General features: G+C 47.4%; 1 protein-coding gene across 7 annotated transcripts in view; it reads left to right on the top strand.

Moving 5' to 3' along the window:
• The window catches only part of SH3BP4 (SH3 domain binding protein 4), a 137583-nt gene that overhangs the window by 33317 nt on the left and 83879 nt on the right, over nt 1–20387 (top strand). For 3 of the 7 annotated variants that reach the window (XM_073306873.1, XM_073306875.1, XM_073306874.1), the window contains exon 2: nt 4604–4873. The exons of 3 other annotated variants lie outside the window; for them this stretch is intronic. The gene's annotated coding sequence lies outside the window, so the exon portion shown is untranslated. Of the gene's footprint in view, nt 1–4603; nt 4878–20387 lie in introns of all 7 variants that reach the window. One more of the 7 variants, XM_073306876.1, reaches the window with a different exon arrangement.

Genomic DNA, 20387 nt, shown 5'->3' with positions numbered 1-20387 from the left:
AACTGACTGTGACGATGCTAAATTATCAATTAAAAAATCCGGGGTCTGCTGTGAATTCATCCAGCGTTTAGGGTTATTTCTTTGTACATATCCTGTTAGATGTAATGTTGGTTTGCCGATAGACAGAATCTATGCAGAAATCCTGCTGAATTCCTTTATCTGCTGAACTTCTCTTGAAACCTCCGTTTCTATCTGCTATAGCCCAATGCAACATAATCCCGCAGAGACTATCTGTTTTTACGTTAGGAATGGTTTGCCAGTATAGCTGTACTGTATAGCTCAGGGGTGGCCAGCCTGAGAAGGAGCCAGAATGTACCAACGTACATTGCCAGAGAGCCACAGTAATACGTCAGCAGCCCCCCATCAGCTCCCCAACCCCGCTCCCAGTGTCTCCCACTTACCAGCAGCTCTGCCGATCAGTGCCGCCTCCTCCCTCCCTGCACTGCCCGATCAGCTGTTTTGTGGCATGCAGGAGGCTATGGAGGGATGGGGGAGGAGCGAGGGCACTGCAGGCTCAGGGGAGGGGGCAGGAAGGGGTGGAGTGGGGGCAGGGACTGGCAGAGCCAGGGGTCGAGCACATTGGAAAGTTGGTGCCTATAGCTCCCGCCTCGGAGTCGGTGCCTAGACAAGGAGCCGCATGTGGCTCTGGAGCCCCAGGTTGGCCACCCCGGTGTAGCTATACCAGCCAACCTGCCCAGCGGGGGCGCAGCTTGTACTGGCAAAAGCACTCTCACAGCTTTATTTCTTTGTACTACTATAGCGACTAGGAGCCGAAATATGAACCAGGACCTGTTGTGCTAGGTGCTGTACAAACCAAACAAAGAGAAGGTCCCTGCCCCCCGGGAGCTTCCAACCTAAGTAGCAGTTCAGCGGGTGAAATGTGCGATGCCGTCAAAAGCTGCATATATATATATGGTATAACTGCAGCTATGCTAGCGGTGTAGCTGTGTAGGTGTCCTTAAACTAAAAAAAGAGTCCTCCCAACTGACCTGGCAAAAGTTTCTAGCGCAGCCCCAAACTCTGCAACCTCCAAATGATTTCAAAATAAATTCCGAAACAATAGGCTTGGCATTCACTGGCTCCCTCCGCCCCCACCCCCCCGAGCGGGGTGGAGTAACTGTGGTGCAGTATTGCTGACCCCAAGCAGTCGAAACCTGAGATTTAAAACAATAATAAACGTTGGGTAGTTTTTATCTGCCTTCTGATTCTGAAGCTGTTAGAGGTCACATTTTCCAGCTTTCCTCTGCAAGTGTGAGAGCTAGAAGACTGCTGAGATTTTCATACGGCAGCTAATTCCAGTAGCCAGGGCTATACGAGAGACACCCAAGAAGCTGAGACTTGCAGGAAAGTAGCAAGAGCTGGAGATGTGGGTTGGGTGCACTGTCAGGTTGGGGTGTGTTGGTTTTGGGTTTTGTATGTTTTAAGCAACTTAAAACATTTTAATTTTTTCTCTAACTATAAGTGTCCTGACAGGTTTCAGAGTAGCAGCCGTGTTAGTCTGTATTCGCAAAAAGAAAAGGATGCGAAAGCTTACACTCAAATAAATTTGTTAGTCTCTAAGGTGCCACAAGTCCTCCTTTTCTATAAGTGTCCTGCTTCAGTTTGGTTTCTAGGTGTAGAGCTCTCCTGTACTCTGGGATGTTTCTCTCTTTTTAGAGAGCTCCATTTAAAATAATTTGAAGAAGCTATCCGCATCGTTGTATCAAGGTACTTTGTACACAGATAAGTCTCATCTAATTTTGGTTACAAGAGCACTTAAGCTCTGTGACCCACTGGCTCCAATGTCTGCCCCAAGCAGGATCTCTAAGGGCTTGTCTAAACACCTGAGTTGTACCAGTATAATGAATCCCAGTCTAGATTCAGTTACACGGGTATCAGCACCTTTCCTCTGCCTGTAAACTGATGTAATGAGCTATATTGGGTATAAGGTACCTTTTTTATACTGGTATAAACACATCCACACTATGGGTTGTGTTAGTATACGTAGATTCATTGCACCCCTAATTGGTATAGCAGTACAAAAAAAACACGTACAGGCCAGGCCTTGGGGTTTGAGCCTGCAGAAACGTATGCACCTCTGTCAACAGCTCGGATGGAACTAGTTGCATGAGTAAAGCTGTACACACATCCTTTTAGGGTCGGGGCCTTTGGTGGCCAGCCTTTGAGCTTCTTCTTGGGGAATCCGTGCCATTGCTGCTGAAGGGAAAGTACCACGTATCCTCCTTATTCACTGTTCCAGCACAGATGCCGCAGGCTGTGCCCCATCACAACACAAGTTAAAAACCCACCTACTTTCCTTGCAGCTTTCGCCATCTCTCTGGCTGGCTGTTGGTAACTTTTATGGACGAGGTCTGTGGTGGTGTAAAAATATTTTCCCGTAACAGCTCAGCTTTTACTCCTCTGCCGGATCCTGGGGTTAAGTCACCACAGTCCCGTGTCTGAGAGCGGAGTCTGTCGCCACAGAAATCCTTGCGTTATTCCCCTGCCACAGGAAAAGAGTGGGAGCCCCGGGGCGCACGCTAAAGGGCTCTGCAGCTCGGTTGGCACACCTGTTCACAGCGGATGGGAAAGGCCATCCAGTCAGAGTGCAGAGGAGTTGAAAGGAGGTGCACTGTTGGGCAGGTATAAATGACCGCAGAAGATGCTAGTGCAACAGAGCGTTTGTAAATAAACCCCTGGCGAATGGTTAGCAAAATGGTGAGGAATGCTAGTCCCGACACCTGACAGGTAAATGCCTGTGTTGGATTTTTACTCCGCTGAAACAGGTCTCTTTGGGGGATGGATTATTCGTTCAGAAGCGGCTGGCAGGACGCGGTGGGGACGCAGCGGCTTGAGAGGCGCAGAACTCCAGGCGGGATGTGGGAGGCGACTCCTGCGGCATGAACTCTGCTTACGAGAGTGTCGGGGTCACGTGGCAGTGCAGGGGGGGAACTTGCACAGCTTTCAAGCGCAGGTGTAAGATACCTGGAGCCTGGCCCCTACGCTAAACATACACAGCTATGTGTTTAAATGACCTCCGTTGACTTCAGTGGGACTTAAGCATGCGTTTAATTGCTTTGCTGGATTCGAGCCTGAGTGTAAGACATGCACCTAACATTGACACGCACTCGTTACCATTAACGTATTGGGTCTGGCTGAGTCAACACCATTTACCTTTCCACAACGCCTATCAAGCTTGTCCTCAGCTCTCTCTGCTCACTTCCTGTGGAACAGTGAGCCAAGCTCTCAACCCTCTTCAAGGCGGGCTGGGCCCAGAGTGTCTAAGAGATCTCCTGAAGCTGTGGGGTGAGGACTGTGAATAACAATTCGGCTTCACTAGCACCAACGGTGCTTCAGGTGAAAAGGGTGAAGCTCGTCTGTGCCGGGGGTCGGCCCCCGCATGAGGAACCAGCTCCCACAGAAACCAGGGCCAACCCCGAACCGCTCCACCTTCCTCGTGAAGTGCGCATTTGAAAAATGAGCTCAAAATCCCTCCTGGTCATGCAGTTCTTGCCCTGCTGAGAGGATGAGGGAGAGAATGAACCACATGTGATGGGCATTAGTTGTGTCACTCAGTGCATGATGGGACGGCGCTCGGGTACTACCTTGAGGAGGGTTGTCTGAGAACCTGTATAGACTAGATTGCCTTCTTTATTGGAAGGCAACTCCACAGAGCAAGAAACTCAAGCAAAAAATATTTTACATGTGTGGGGTTTCTTGTCAACTTCAAGCATATTTTAGATGTTGCTTTAGCTCTGCCAGTCTGTATTCAGGAAAGACTGACTCTGGGATTTAAGCCCTGACTTGGCATGGCCGGTGCCTAACTTGAAGCACATGAATAGTTCCACTGAAGTCTGTGGGATCATAACTAGCTGCCCCCAGTTGCGGGCAGCCGATGAGCCTGTTTGTGCCCCTGTTGATGTGAACCTGAGAAGGACCGAGGCTAAACAGTGAAATCTTGGGGCTTGTCGACATGGGGAGCTAAGCTGAATTTACAGCGCTTTAAACCCCTGCGTGGAGACGCTGTTGCAGAAGTAGTGTCCATAGTTCAGTTTAGCCTAATTCAGTATAAGCTAAAGGCAGCTAAAGCCACTTCACTTCTGACATGAGGGCATCCTCATGGTTCTAATGAGATTTGAAGCACTGTGAATTCACACCTTTAGTTAGTTTGGCTTCACTCCCCTGGGAGTCCTCCTTTTAGAAGCAAGCTTGTCTCCATTTTCTTTTCCCATTTAAATCTAACTTTTATCTGATATCCTGGCCTGTGAGGAGACTTAGAAGCCCTTACGCTGTTTCCAGGGTCTTGTCAGGTTTGCTAAAGAAACAATGCACGTTTGTTTTTGACAGTGTACTGCTGTTACTGGTAGGTAAGTGCTGCAGGCAAAACCACATGGGTAAAGGCTTGTGTGCACTTGGAAACTTCCTGACATAGCTATTCTGGAATAACTCCCTGTGTGCAAGCTCTTATTCCAGAATAGTTTTTCAGTAAATTCCCAAAGGTAGACAAGCCCTTAGTCAGCCAGAAGCAGACTGAAGGTAAACCAAAATAATCCTCACTTAAACTGAAATCAGATTGGCCGCTCAGACTTTTGCACTTGTTGACTACATCTTTCTAAAATTACAGCTTAAACTGAACTGATGCATCTTTCTGGAGACAAGCTTTTGGGATTAGCCCCTAAGGTTTGAATTGGAGAGCTCCTCAAGCAATGCCTAAGGCTGAGGGGAAGGAATGAAATCCAGAGAGGACTAAAACTTCTGCTCATCAGAAAAGCTGTGGAAAAGGCAGCCTCAAAGGTGCTGATTTGTAAATGGATCTCGTGACTCTGTGGTTAATGAGTGAACAATAATACTGAGCAGCATCTGCCATCTGTAGATGTCCCAACAGTTCACAAAGGTGGGTAAGTGTCTTCATCTCAATATATACAAGTAGGTAAAGTGAGGCACGGATTGCCCAAACTGTTACACAGTCAGTCCCAACTCAGAGCCAGGAACTTAAAAAGCCAAATCTCCTGAGTCCATCATGTGCCGTAAAACTTTCAGCTACCTCTAGTGGAAAAGAAGCACCGTGGGTGGGATCCCAGATGGCATTCTTTATGTAAGGGGGATTTTATGAGCCTCAATGTCGCACACCAGGCTGATGAGCATTGCTTGTTGCATCTAGCATGTGTTGATGGCACCTGGGAATCTTCGTGTTTAGAGTGGGGCTGCATGGGCAGAGCAGTGAACTTGGAACAAAGTCACTTACCCATAGTCAGTTAGATTCGCTTCCTTCCTGGCCCATCATCGTGCGTTCACGAGAAAACACTGCTAGTTATGCCAACCAGTTAAGGTACTCGAGGCCCAGGTATAGCCAAAACATCATCTTGCAAATGTAACGATCAGTGTGGCTCACTTCAAGGTGCTATTTTCAGAAGAGATGTGATTAAAAGTCATGTTTGGATTAGCTTTTGATTTAAACACATCTACTGTCCATTGTCTGAATGCCAAATAGCCCTGGCTCAAATATAGAGGACAGTCCCTAGCAGTATTTGGAGTAGCTGTAGGTAGAGTGTAATCCACTAAAAGATAAACTGAGATCAGTACCTGGAATAATTAAATCGTATGTAAGAACATTAAATCAAGGTTAAGCTTTTAAAGAAGCTATTACTCGACTGAATTTTTTTTTCCTGTCTGTTAATCCAAAAAGGTTTATTTGCCAGCAAGAAAATGAGAGGTAAATTGAGAACGCATAGTGTCCAGATAAACCATCCAGGAGATGGGGTACCAGTGCAACCTGTGGACCAAGACTTTAAGAAAAAAGGGTCCCTGAGCCTATATCTCGACCACTCGTTTAGGTGTCTGGTTTTCAAAATTGCTCGGCATCCAGCCCATCACCCCGTCCGCCCCCCACACCTGCTCGTTGTGCCTGTCTGAACTCGAGGTGTGTTAGTGATGGGTGATCTCTGATGGCATAGAGAAGGGCCCAAGTTCAGATGTCAGCCCAAACCCATCCTGGATGGTATGTAAAGTAAGGCTTGGCCTACACTTAAAAGTTAGGGCAGCATAACGATGGCATTTGGGTGTGAAAAATGCACACCCCCGAGTGACACCGCTATGCCAATCTCCCCTCCGGGGTATTTGCAGGTGGGTCGATGGATGATTCTTCCCATGACCTAGCTACCACCGCTCGGGAGGGTGGATTACGTACGTTGATGGGGAAAACCTCTTCCATCACCGTAGGAAGTATCCCCCCTGCAGCTCCGTCGCTGTGTTGCCATAGCCCCTGTAGTGCAGACACCCGCCTGAGACCGGGAAGCTGATGAGAACCGGTATTATTTCAGTGCTTTCAGTCAGGCCAGAGGCTCTGAGGCCAGCCTTTCCCAGGGAGCGTCAGCCTTTCTGATCCCCTGGCAGTTGTGAGTTAAACTGTTGTGTAAACCCCCCAGATGCTGTTTCTGGGCAAAGGTTCAGCTGGAAGGAGGCTGCGAGGAGCTGCCTGACAGCCGCTGCTCCTACGTGGGTGCTGCTGTGGCAGTGTTTGTTGGCATTCATCTAGCTTGAGAAATGCTGACTGGAGGCCCGGTGCTAGCAGTCTGATTCAGCAGAAACGTGCTCTCGGGAGGCTGGTGTGACACTCTGCTCTTGGTGTTCCTCGAGCCCGCTGCACGTTTGGCCCTTCGTTTCCTCGTGCCCTATGGTAGACTGTCTTTAGTATCCCTTAGCGCATTTGAAGGGAGCGTCACTAAAAGGAGCTCGCTTTCTCTCCCTGCCTGTCAGTGTCCATTAGTCGCTTGCTTGTGGGTTGCTTCCTCCATTGTGCCTAGTGTCCAAAGTAAGGACAACAGTGCCTTGATGAGGAACAGGCTGCTGGCAAACATACTTTCTTGGAATATGTCCCATCCTTTTGTGGGAGTATCTGTCTGGGAACGAACCATGTAAGTGATTAGGGAGAACAGTCATTGATAGGACAGTGCGGGGCTTTTAATAGCTACGTGGGCACATTACAAACTCACTGAGGCTTAATGAGGATGGACATACTGGGAGAAATATAGCCCAGAATGAAAGGGGTCTCCCAAACCCATTGGGATTGACCAGTGTGGTAGGTCTCTGGGCAGCGTAAGTGCCATAGCCACGTGCTTAAAATCCTAGAACCATGGGGTTGGAAGGGACCGCAAGAGCCATCTAGTCTAACCCCCTGCCAGGATGCGGGGTTTATGTCATGTCTAAACCATCCAAGACAGATGGCTGTCCAGTCTCCTCTTGAAAACCTCCAGTGAAGGAGCTTCCATGACCTCCCTAGGCAGTCTGTTCGTGTCCCACTGTTCTCACAGTTAGGAATTTTTTCCTGAGATTTAATCTAAATCTGCTCTGCTCTAATTTGAACCCACTGCCTCTTGTCCTGCCCTCTTTGGCAAGAGAGAACAATTTTTCTCCATCTTTTTTTTTATGGCAGCCTTTCGAGAATTTGAAGACCGCTGTCATGTCCCCCCTCATTATCTCCTCTTTTCCAAACTAAACATACCCAGTTCCTTCAGCCTTTGCTCATCTGGCTTATGTTCCATCCCTTTGATCATCTTTGTCACTCACCTCTGGATCCTTTCCAGCTTCTCTGCATCCTTTCTAGAGAATGGTGACCAAAACTGGACACAGTAGAGTAGAGCAGTCTGTAACCTCGCGTGACTTGCATGCTGTGCCTCTGTTAATGCAACCTAAAATTGCACTTGCTTTTTGCAACAGCATCACATTTGCAACTGCAGTTTTAAGCATCTGAGTGACCAGAGCCCAGTGAGGGATGCTTTCAATTCTCTGCACAAACAGCTGTAAGGCATCCAGGTTTACAGTGACAGATACGATATGAGTGCGGCAGCAGGCTTCTTCTCATCAGACGTTTAGTGTCTGTAGCCTTGGGCTGAAATACACATTGTGGCCATTCTGAACTTTCACGATGCCAAGAAACAGCCTGAAGCAGGGCTCTTGTCCAAGCTCCTGAGCAAAGACCAAATGAATCTCCGGGGGGGGGGGGGGGGGGGGAGTACTTAACCTGCGAATCTTTGACCAAAAGGTTGTTAATGTTAAAGAGGGCTTGTAAGCCAAGGTTCCAGGACACTGATTATTCAGCCATCATTGAAATACTTCCCTGGCTATGCATACAGCCGGGGGTGAGAATTTATGACGATGTCTTTTTAGAATAATCACTGTTTCCATAGCTTCAAGGCCATGCATGCAGGTGTGCATGCACCCCAAAGGGGCCGACTCTGTGCATTGTTGTTCAGGGTCTTTGCTAGTATCGCCAACAACTGAGGAAACTGTCTGCAGAGGCTGTAAATGTCTTCAAAGATTAGACACCGCAGCAGGAATTATGGCCCGCTGGATAGGGCATAAAATGGGACATCAGGAATCCTGGGTTAAAGGCCTTGCTCGGACTGATTTACTTTGGTGTTAGGCAAGTCAATTAATCTCTGGGCAGGATATTCAAAAGCACTCAGCACTGCCCAAATGCTGTTCCTGTTGAAGCTGGAAGGAGTTCTCGTGCTGACCTCAATGGGAGCAGAGTTAGGCCATCAAGCGCTTCTGAAGAATCCCACCCTCCGTGTCCAAGTTTCCTTGTCTGTAAAAATGTGGATAGAGATACTTATTTTACCCTCTTCTTGTAAAGTCTTTTGGGGGACTGTGGATTATAAATGCTCTATACTCAGCATTTGTGTGTTCATTGTCAGTCGATAATTCAGCAAATTCCTAGGGCAAATTTTTAGCAGGCTAAGACAGGTGTTACTAGGTGGTGCTGTTACACTTAATTCTCCACGTTTCTTTCCTCTGTGTGTGAACAAATGGTTAGTCTTGGGAAGACATGCTGTGTATTATGCAAGATTCTCAGTAGAGGGAACTGTGCAAGCAGCAGGGAAGTTTGCACTCTGCCTTGGTCTCTTATTAGAGTGAATTCTTGAGGTGAGGTTGCTTCCTAGGAAGTGGGCACAGGAGCTTGGCTGAGGTTCCAGGAAGCAGTGGCTTCCTGCATGCTGTTTGTGACTGCCTCTGTTCCAGGACTGCTGTATGTTTGTAAATAAAGCAACTTCCACTTAGGGTACACCCAGACTCCACGTCACTGACTTATCCTCTGCTGGGGAGCTGACTTGTGAGGTCCTGGATGCCTGCTAATGCTCGGCAAAGGACAGTGCTGGTGACAGAAGGGGTAGTACGACCTTCCTGTGGACATGGAAGTTTTTGTGTATCCAGGGAATCAAAGCTGTGGCTGCCAGTGGTATTTAGGATTTCAGTACCTGCTGATCGGTATTGAAAACAGCTGTGGGCACTAGTGTACGCAGGCATCTGAAAGGGTTGTTGGTTTTTTTTGAGTATTCTATGTGCTGGGCACCTCCCCTGCAAGGAAGGTAGGAGATCCTTATCCTGAGGAGCGTACAGCTCTGATCTGACAGGACTGCAAGTGAGGGTCATGAATGGACAAGGAGAGGAGGAGGATGGTCAGAGCTCCCCTTTCCTCCGTAGGGTGTGGCCACGCCTTCCTGGTTTGATTCCTTTGTTAAGAAACAGTCTTCGTTTCGTGTTTGGTTTCTAAGGGGTGCGGCAGATGGAAACTTTCAAGGGGAGTTTGAATGCACCAGGTGAGGTGGCTTGGATAGTAGGCAGGGGGGATTGCAGACATAGGAGGCGGCATGGAAGAAGCTACTGAGGTGCCTGTGGAAGGAGGAGGTGACAGTTGGGCATCCTGGATGAGACTGGCTGCAATGCCGAAGGAGAATAGATCAGAGATGTGAGCGGGGCAGGCTGACGCAGGGCTTTGAAGGCAGGGATATTTATCGCCTGGTGCCCGGTGGAAGCAATGACCCTAGCCAGTGCTTAATAACTCTAAAATCATCCAAAGAAAATCTGTTTACTCTCACTCTGCACCCCCAACATGTACTTTCCCAAACACCCAAGATTGTAGGAAAATCATGGCCTGGGCAATGCTAGGTCTGAGTTTTACTAGAGCATCCTGGTAGAGGGAGGAATAGCTCAGTGGTTTGAGCATTGGCCTGCTAAACCCAGGGTTGTGAGTTCAATCCTTGAGGGGGCCATTTAGGGATCGGGGGCAAAAATTAGGGATTGGTTCTGCTGTGAGCAGGGGGCTGGACTAGATGACCTCCTGAGGTCCCTTCCAACCCTGATATTCTATGATTCTAAGTAGCAGCTCAATGAAAATCTTCTAAAAAGAGGTTAAAAAACAGTCGCTTAAGAAGTGGCTGGAGCTGGGAGGGACCTGTGGTTTCATTTTAAGCTTGTGGGATGTAGAGATCTTCTCCAAATGGATCTGAATTCTGAAAGGGTTTAGAGGGTTTACAAAGTTCAAGCTCCTTCTTCCTTTTAAACCCACCTCTCCCCCCAAAAACCATTCCAGAAACCACCTGCTCCACTCCCACAGAGCCCCCCCAGATTCTATGCAGCTAGAGCCCTGTGCCACCAGTAAGATTTCTGCAGGCTTCATGGCCTTGTTCAGAGTTGGTGGTGTTGGAGAGGATGATCCCATTTTTGAGGAAGTGGAAAAAGGGAGTTGTTCCCTCTTCTACCCTCTGAGGTTTCCATGAAATGGCTCTTCCTGTCACTTGCTGTGGCCATGATAAATCACACGCCCACCCACTAGCTTGGTTTCCAGTACGACTTCATTGTGACTGAAAATAGCTCATTGTTGGAATGAAATGAGTGACTTTCCTAGCGTTTCTCTGAAGCTGTTTCCACCTATTCTCCATGCCTGGAGTGATCAGGGGGCTCAGTCTGGCATCCCAGGCATGCAGCTGGGTGAATCTCTAGTGCTTTCTCTTGCATACCTTCCCCTTTCTCTCTCAACGAAGGGGCTGGTTTCCCAGCCTTACTGATGGGAACAGGCAGTGAGCTGCTCTCTATTGTGACAGCGATTTGTCACAGCTAAGCATGGCCTGCTTCTTTTTACCAAGACAAAGCATGGCCTGCTTCTTTTTACCAAGACAAAGAATGTGTTCTCTGGGGGAGATGGACAGAGCTCTGAACCTCTGTGACTGAACGAGTGAAATCCACCCTGTTCCAGTGTTGCCTGATTTAGGGTGTGCTAATATTAATTCAATTGATCTATTTTATTTTATTTTAATTGATATTAATTAATATTAGTTAGTATGGGTCTTATGCTCGCCAATCTGGTTGATCAGAAGATAAAAGTTCTTGTTCTGAGTCAGGCTCCACAGAATTTACAGAGGTCCCTTGGGGGTATGACGGGAAGCTCACACTGAGACAGATATGGCCTTAAAGACTTTTTATTAAAATCAATAATAGAAAGTAAGTGGTAAAATAACCAGAGTTACAAAGTTGCATCCGACGAAGTGGGTATTCACCCACGAAAGCTTATGCTCAAATAAATTTGTTAGTCTCTAAGGTGCCACAAGTCCTCCTTTTCTTTTTCTGGATACAGACTAACCTGGCTTCTACTCTGAAACCTGTCACCTTACCTGATCACTCTCGTTACAGTGTGTATGGTAACACCCATTGTTTCATGTTCTCTGTGTATATAAATCTCCCCACTGTATTTTCCACTGAATGCATCCGATGAAGTGAGCTGTAGCTCACGAAAGCTTATGCTCAGATAAATTGTTTAGTCTCTAAGGTGCCACAAGTCCTCTTTTTCTTTTTGCAGGTAAGGTGAGCTATTACCAGCAGGAGAGTGGGGTGGGGGGCGGGGGGAGAAAGCTTTTGTAGTGATAATCAAGGTGGGCCATTTCCAGCAGTTGACAAGTAAAAGAGTAAATGGACACAAATCAGACGTCAAGAATTTTAACATTCAAAAACCAGTTGGAGAACACTTCAATCTCTTTGGTCACTCGATTACAGACCTAAAAGTGGCAATCCTTCAACAAAAAAACTTCAGAAACAGACTCCAACGAGAGACTGCTGAATTGGAATTAATTTGCAAACTGGGTACAATTAACTTAGGCTTGAGTAAAGACTGGGAGCGGATGGGTCATTACACAAAGTAAAACTATTTTCCCCATGTTTATTCCCCCCCCCCCCAACTGTTCCTCAGACGTTCTTGTCAACGGCTGGAAATGGCCCACCTTGATCATCACTACAAAAGTTTCCACCCCCCTCCCCCCTGCTGGTAATAGCTCACCTTAAGCGATAACTCTGGTTACAGTGTGTATGGTAATACCCATTGTTTCATGTTCTCTGTATATATAAATCTCCCCACTGTATTTTCCACTGAATGCATCCGATGAAGTGAGCTGTAGCTCATGAAAGCTTATGCTCAAATGTTATGTTAGTCTCTAAGGTGCCACAAGTCCTCCTTTTTCTTTTTGCGGATACAGACTAACACGGCTGCTACTCTGAAAATTGCATTAGTGCTATTCAAAAGATACATACTATAGTACAGTATTATATGCAACAAAGCTTTGGTTAATATACTCACACCCTTCCTTGATAACCTGGTGGTAAGAGACACAGGACAGCCTTGCCGTTCAGGTTTCTCAATTCTTGAGTGAGGGATGCAGTGCTTAGACGAAACTAATGCTAAGAGCTATTAAAGAGAACTTAGGGTTTACTTGACAAACTTAAACTTAAAATCAAAACCTAATAAACTAAGAATAAAACTTAGGGAGACCAAGCTTAGCCTAGTTCCCTTGAAACTTAGTTTAAAAAAACAAGTATAGCCTACTAATAGTAACAGGTTTCAGAGTAACAGCCGTGTTAGTCTGTATTCGCAAAAAGAAAAGGAGGACTTGTGGCACCTTAGAGACGAACCAATTTATTTGAGCATGAGCTTTCATGAGCTACAGCTCACTTCATCGGATGCATACTGTGGAAAATACAGAAGATGTTCTTATACATACAAACCATGAAAAAAATGGGTGTTTACCACTACAAAAGGTGTTCTCTCCCCCACCCCACTCTCCTGCTGGTTTGTATGTATAAGAACATCTTCTGTATTTTCCACAGTATGCATCCGATGAAGTGAGCTGTAGCTCACGAAAGCTTATGCTCAAATAAATTGGTTAGTCTCTAAGGTGCCACAAGTCCTCCTTTTCTTTCTACTAATAGTAGTAGTCCTAGTAGATAGATAGAATAAAATAAAATAGAAAGGAGTGAGTGAAAGTAAGTAAGATAGAGTAAGTGAGAATGGAGTACTCTCTCGAGGTGGGTCACCTCTTTTATAGGGCAAAGTGCCTGAAATCCTTCCTCCTATGCCCAAATTTCATTCCTCGCCCACAAAAGGTTACCCCATAGACTAGTATATTTGTGCGTATTGATGACCGGTATATACGCACATAAGTTTCCTTGTGGTGTACCTGTTAAGTCTGTGGGTACAACATTGAAAACCTCCCCCCATGCCATTCTCCATTGTCTGTTGGTCTAGATAAAAGGTCATAGACGAGTGTGGATACTTATCTATTTAGGTAACAAGATATAGGTCAACTTCTTTTCTGGGTAAAAGGTCTTCATATAGATGTGCTAACTTTGCCTTTGCTTAACATACAGGATGTGACCTGTAGGTCTCTTGCATTACAGCCAAACTTACTTTAATATAAATCTATAAACCTATTACAATAAACCTAATAGTTAAACTATAAGAAAAGATCGGTCTATCGATATATATAATATGCAAGTAAGCAGGTTAGTCCTATAGGCTACACCAGGGGGACCCAGCACTGCAGAGGTTCAGCGTCGCTTAGCCTGTATACGAGCGTACTGCACCCAAAGGCTAGTGCAGAGACTCCCGAGAGAGAGCGGGGCTGTGGAATCCTCTGGGGGCAAACAGAATTCCTTACCCAGGGCTGCCTGGGGAAGGTTTTTACTGGGCTGTGAGTTTTTAGCCTTTGTTTGTGTATGGCTGCTCATTATACACCTGACTCAGCTGTATTTTGAGGGATGGAAGGGTACCAAGCCAGTTTTGGAAGTGCTGGGATCAGATCACTCGCAGGCCTTCTTTAAACATGTTGGGACAGGTGGCATATGAACACTTCCAGCTGTAGAGCAGTCTTTCTCACACGGGGGGGGGTCCCGATCCAAAAAGAGGTTTCCAAGCTATTGTAGGGGGGGTCACGAGATGGTGTGGTATTGCCACCCTTACTTCTGTGCTGCTCCGGGTAGAGGCGCTGCCTTCAGAGCTGGTGGCAGGAGAGCGGCAGCTGCTGGCGGGGCGCCCAGCTCTGAAGGCAACGCCACCCCAGCATCAGTACAGAAGTAAGGGCGGTGTGGTAAGGTACTCCTGCAACCTCCTTCCCCACCCCCAGCAGTGTCCTCTATGTGAGACCTTGAAATATGCTCGCCCTGCTTTACACTTTTTGAAAGGCTTCAGTGCCTTTGACCTCAGGGATAATTATTTATTTAGTGTGTGTATAGTCGTCTAGCCAAGCGATGGCATCTTCAGTGGCGTGATGCAGCTCTTCTAGGTCACTAGGCTATTGTCTTCTGGGGGTAATGATTACGTGCTTCATTTAGTGCTCCTATGAGTACGTAGAGTAATTTGCTATCACTTTTTTTGGAGGGGGGTCGTCAAAGCCTGAAATATTTTCAAAGGAGGGCCCCAGCAAAAATAGCTTGAGAACCCCTGCTGCAGAGACTTTTTTTGCTCTGGGTGAGCCGTGCCCAAGGCTATTGTCCTTCTCCTGAACCGTCCTTAGCACTTGAATTTGTCCCCTGCCCAGCTGCTCACAGAGCTCAGGGGAATAGCACGCTTGGTGAGAGTAGAGGAGTAGGCATCTCTGGGCTTAGTTTTGCGGGGGGATAGGGAAGGTTCCAAATGCCCGGCACCATGTAGAGGCTCTAAAAGGAATGTCTTGCTTGGGCCAACTGTACTGAATCTTCTCTGATTTCGTTTTAAGCTAAGCAAGTTCAGGCCTGGTTCAAAGTGCTTGGAGAGGTAAGAGTGTAAACCAGCCAGTTCGGTAGCAGAGATACTGGGATCGTTGCTTGCTTTCAGCTCCCAGCGACTACAGAGTCCGAAGTGCAGCATGAGACCTGGGCTTGATTCCTGCTCCCTAGTATTTCCATGACTAAAACGACGACTACGTAGCCTGCAGCCATACTTTCTCCATGCTGTGATCTTGTCAGAGCTCTTAAGCTAACCGAGATAGGGCCTGGTCAGACCTTGGGTGGCTGACTTTCCAAGGGAAAAGACAAATCAGAGGCGCACCATGATTGCATTCCTCAATGCAGCCGTATTTTAGTCTCCATTTAGAGGCTTTTCTGTGGCACTCATCCCTGTAGTCACCGAGCAGCTCACATGCATTGATAAAGCTGTCCTCCTACCCCATGAGGCAGGGAATTATTTTTAAACCCATTATACAGATGCAACACTTAAGGTTGGCCAATACTGAACACTCAGGTCAATATAGCTACAGCGGTGAGGGGGAGGAAAAATCTTCATCTCTTCACTCCGTAGCTGTGGCGACCTACCCTCTGGTGTAGATGCAGCCAGGTCAATGGATGAATGTTTCCATAGACCTGCCTGCTGCCACTCAGGGAGCTGGAGTTCTTACAGCAATGGGAAAGCCACTTGTGTCACACAAAATTCAGAGGGAACCATTGACTGTGCTCCTCCTGTCTAACCGCTTTGATACGTGGAGGAGTCGGGGTCTCTGAACACTCAGACTAACAAGGGGCTAATCAACACTTCTGCCACAGAGTTCTTTCTGTATTGTAGGTGAGAACTGCGTCCTATAGTCTACCTTCTTTGCGTCAGTGCTAACTATATGTCCCCAGGTTAGGGTTATAATAGATGCAGGGTGTGGAAGCGCGATTAAGAACAGCCTGTGGTTAGCTTCTCCACCCCATCCTGCTGAATGTAATTGTCTCCTCCCGATGCACCCTGATGGGCGTGGGGATGATTCGCACAACAGTTGTTAATTTATGCCTTGCAGCAGCAGATCCAGGCCAGATGCCTCTGCTCTTCTTGTTACTTTCCTGTTAGCTAATAATCGCACATTGGCAAGCGCTAGGCCCAGTCTGCACACAGCGCAGGGACGGGGTAGGGGTGGGGTTGGGACAGGGAGGTAGCTCGTTCCACAGTCTCTCACGATCCCTTGGAGCAAGGCATCTGTTCACTTGGCGTGGGCACAATAAGAACCCACCCTCTGTTTCCTTTCTTGGAGCTTTGTCCCAGTTTCTGTGGCTTTTCTTTTTAACAGACCAGTTTCTGGAGTCGCACGTTTGCTGTAACTTCTATTGATTCAGTTTTTCACACTCAGGCCTTTGTGGGGTCACTTGGTATGAACAGTGCTCCTTAGACGTCCCCTCTCTTCCTAGTCGGGAGGGATGTCCCCTACGTGCCTACCTGTCCCCTGGGTGCTAGGGATTCTTAAGGGGCCCTGCTCCCCAGAGCTCCTAATGTTGTGGTCTCTGTATCAGCGGGAGTCTGTAACTTCCCTTCAGGAAGCCTGCCAACAATACAGCGGTGCATAGACAATCCAGGAAGTTTTTGGAAAGCGTAGGGGACAATTTCCTGGCGCAAGTGCTAGAGGAGCCAACTAGGGGGGGCGCTTTTCTTGACCTGCTGCTCACAAACTGGGTAGAATTAGTGGGCGAAGCAAAAGTGGATGGGAATCTGGGAGGCAGTGACCATGAGTTGGTTGAGTTCAGGATCCTGACGCAGGGAAGAAAGGTAAGCAGCAGGATACGGACCCTGGACTTCAGGAAAGCAGACTTCGACTCCCTCAGGGAACGGATGGCCAGGATCCCCTGGGGGACTAACTTGAAGGGGAAAGGAGTCCAGGAGAGCTGGCTGTATTTCAAGGAATCCCTGTTGAGGTTACAGGGACAAACCATCCCGATGAGTTGAAAGAATAGTAAATATGGCAGGCGACCAGCTTGGCTTAATGGTGAAATCCTAGCGGATCTTAAACATAAAAAAGAAGCTTACAAGAAGTGGAAGTTTGGACATATGACCAGGGAAGAGTATAAAAATATTGCTCGGGCATGTAGGAATGATATCAGGAGGGCCAAATCGCACCTGGAGCTGCAGCTAGCCAGAGATGTCAAGAGTAACAAGAAGGGTTTCTTCAGGTATGTTGGCAACAAGAAGAAAGCCAAGGAATGTGTGGGCCCCTTACTGAATGAGGGAGGCAACCTAGTGACAGAGGATGTGGAAAAAGCTAATGTACTCAATGCTTTTTTTGCCTCTGTTTTCACTAACAAGGTCAGCTCCCAGACTGCTGCGCTGGGCATCACAAAATGGGGAAGAGATGGCCAGCCCTCTGTGGAGAAAGAGGTGGTTAGGGACTATTTAGAAAAGCTGGACGTGCACAAGTCCATGGGGCCGGACGAGTTGCATCCGAGAGTGCTGAAGGAATTGGCGGCTGTGATTGCAGAGCCATTGGCCATTATCTTTGAAAACTCGTGGCGAACCGGGGAAGTCCCGGATGACTGGAAAAAGGCTAATGTAGTGCCAATCTTTAAAAAAGGGAAGGAGGAGGATCCTGGGAACTACAGGCCAGTCAGCCTCACCTCAGTCCCTGGAAAAATCATGGAGCAGGTCCTCAAAGAATCAATCCTGAAGCACTTGCATGAGAGGAAAGTGATCAGGAACAGCCAGCATGGATTCCCCAAGGGAAGGTCATGCCTGACTAATCTAATCGCCTTTTATGATGAGATTACTGGTTCTGTGGATGAAGGGAAAGCAGTGGATGTATTGTTTCTTGACTTTAGCAAAGCTTTTGACACGGTCTCCCACAGTATTCTTGTCAGCAAGTTAAGGAAGTATGGGCTGGATGAATACACTATAAGGTGGGTAGAAAGCTGGCTAGATTGTCGGGCTCAACGGGTAGTGATCAATGGCTCCATGTCTAGTTGGCAGCCGGTATCAAGTGGAGTGCCCCAGGGGTCGGTCCTGGGGCCGGTTTTGTTCAATATCTTCATAAATGATCTGGAGGATGGTGTGGATTGCACTCTCAGCAAATTTGCGGATGATACTAAACTGGGAGGAGTGGTAGATACGCTGGAGGGGAGGGATAGGATACAGAAGGACCTAGACAAATTGGAGGATTGGGCCAAAAGAAATCTGATGAGGTTCAATAAGGATAAGTGCAGGGTCCTGCACTTAGGACGGAAGAACCCAATGCACAGCTACAGACTAGGGACCAAATGGCTAGGCAGCAGTTCTGCGGAAAAGGACCTAGGGGTGACAATGGACGAGAAGCTGGATATGAGTCAGCAGTGTGCCCTTGTTGCCAAGAAGGCCAATGGCATTTTGGGATGTATAAGTAGGGGCATAGCGAGCAGATCGAGGGACGTGAAGTATTACTCAAACATCACCCCCCAAAATCCTCTTATGGGCCAAAGCCATGCTGAAGAAACTGGGCTCTTATGGGCCAAAGCTAAACTGGAGAGTAACAATTTCTACACCCATTTTCACTTTGTGACTCAGTCTCCCTTCCAGTCCTTTAATGCCCATGTGGCTGCTATCGTACCCCCTTTAACAAACCAGCTAACTTGAGGTACGGAGGATTTCAGGGACAGTGAGGCTCAGTCCCCTGTCAGCTCCCAGTCCTCTGCTCTAACCACTGACATTTGCTAAAGCAGAAGTCCCAAAGGGAATGCAACTGCTGGCTTCGTGGTATGATAGCCAAACTTTCGATTGCACCATGGAGAGGGTGGGCAGCCCTGGTCTTTGTCCATTGTGTCAATAGGAGGGATGGAGAGGAAGAAACCCAGGCCTGTGGGCTGGTTGGAATCCTCATAGACCAACTTGCAGACACTTCTTCAGATCGGCCTGTCTATCCCTGTAGGTTCCAAGGTCTCTCAGCACCTTAGTAGTCACAGCTGGGAACAGATCGAGCTCTCCTGTTCTCTGGTCTACAGAGAGCAAACTTTTTTTCATATACGCATGTGGTTCTGAGCATTTGCATTAGTATTCTGTCTCTTGATTGAATTCTTTGAACGTCAGATGTTTGACCTGTACTTTTTTTAATGGGGGCGGGAATAAAACTTGTTTGAGATCGCCATCCAACAGGTGTTTAGCTAGCTATGCTGGGGTTCCGTCGCAAGTTGTTGGTCTAGGTGCAGGAATTGCTGGGTGATCTTCTCTGGCCTGTTATAGGAGAGGTCAGACTAGCTGGCTATAACCACCCATTGTGTCCATGAAGTCTCTGAACCATGGTACATAATAATGAAACACAAACTTGTATTTCATTTGCTCTTTTGTCAAATGCGCTGTGACTGTGTGTGACAGACTAGCATGCGTATAATTGCTTTATTACTGGCTCTGGTGCTGTAGAATTACTGGACATGTGCTAGTTGACCTGGGAGGAGAGTGCTTTTTATGGCATGATAAGCTCTACAAAGGACCAGGTTAACACTGCTGCACCGAGTATACTGCCAGAGATTTAGCCCTCTGTGACCCTGAAGAAATTCAGTGATTTGTCTCCGAGGTTCTTAGTTAAGGTCCCCTGGTGCCCATATCTATGTTGGTCAATGCTCCTCTGGCAGAATGAGTGTATCCCGGCTAATTGTACCATTCAGTGCCTGGGTAAGCATTTTTGCATCAGCAGTGAGTGGAAGGCTTGTAGAGACGGCGGCTCTGTTCGCACAGTCTGGAAGACTGAGCTAAATTTGCAACAGGATGGTCCAATAAAGACTGTTAGAAACCAAGGCCGTGCACGGTGATGGATCGCCTGCCTGCCTTGGGCTGGGACGTTCAATCAGAAAAAGGCTGAAGCACATGGCTAGGTGTTTGGGGGTCTGAAGGTCTCTTCCCAGCTCTGCTGTGGGCTGCGTATGACACCTAGGAGACAAGCCACTTAGTCTCTCTGGGCCTCGGTTTCCCCATGCGTGAAACTGACATTCTGCCCCCACCAGGCTGGATTAGTTGTTTGTGACGATGCTTTGAGATCCTCAGCTGAGAAGTGCAGAGTATTGTTGCTGCTTTAAATGGTCTCAAGGAAAATATTTTTCCCTGTGACACCAGAGGGGTGCCAGGTGTTCGGTCTCAGGTTGCGAACGATAGAGGGTCATCATAACACTCCACCCTTCGGAAGAGGTTATTGAGCCAGCTTATTCTGGAGCCTGGATTTTATCCTAGGAATGTCATTCTGTGTACTACCCTTCTCAAAGTACAGAAAACACTGATTTAAATCAGGGCATTTATCTCCATTCAGTCTGTGCCAATCCCAGTAGGTTGCACTTTTACCCTTTAGAAATTTCAGCTTCCTTCTATTCTTCCAAAGCTCTGCACGTCCTTTTCCATTTCTGCTGCTGTGAATCGCGTTCCCAGGACTGTAAAGCACTCTTCTCTCTCGCCCTGTGAAGAAGCAACTTTCACTGCACTGATTTGAGGACTACTCTGATACAGGCACATTGTACTGTTCTTAAGTGGAGGGTTTAGCCTGTACGTACTTCTTTAGTTGGGATTTTTGCCAAATATCCTTTTTCCTATATTTATTCTGGCGAAGAGAAAATTGGTGGGAACAAGGCTGTAG

The sequence above is a fragment of the Lepidochelys kempii genome, chromosome 11 (genome assembly GCF_965140265.1).
Source record: "Lepidochelys kempii isolate rLepKem1 chromosome 11, rLepKem1.hap2, whole genome shotgun sequence".
In the NCBI taxonomy this organism is placed as follows: Eukaryota; Metazoa; Chordata; order Testudines; family Cheloniidae; genus Lepidochelys; species Lepidochelys kempii.
Note: the sequence above shows the minus strand (reverse complement) of the source record. Positions and strands in the feature narration are given on the sequence as shown.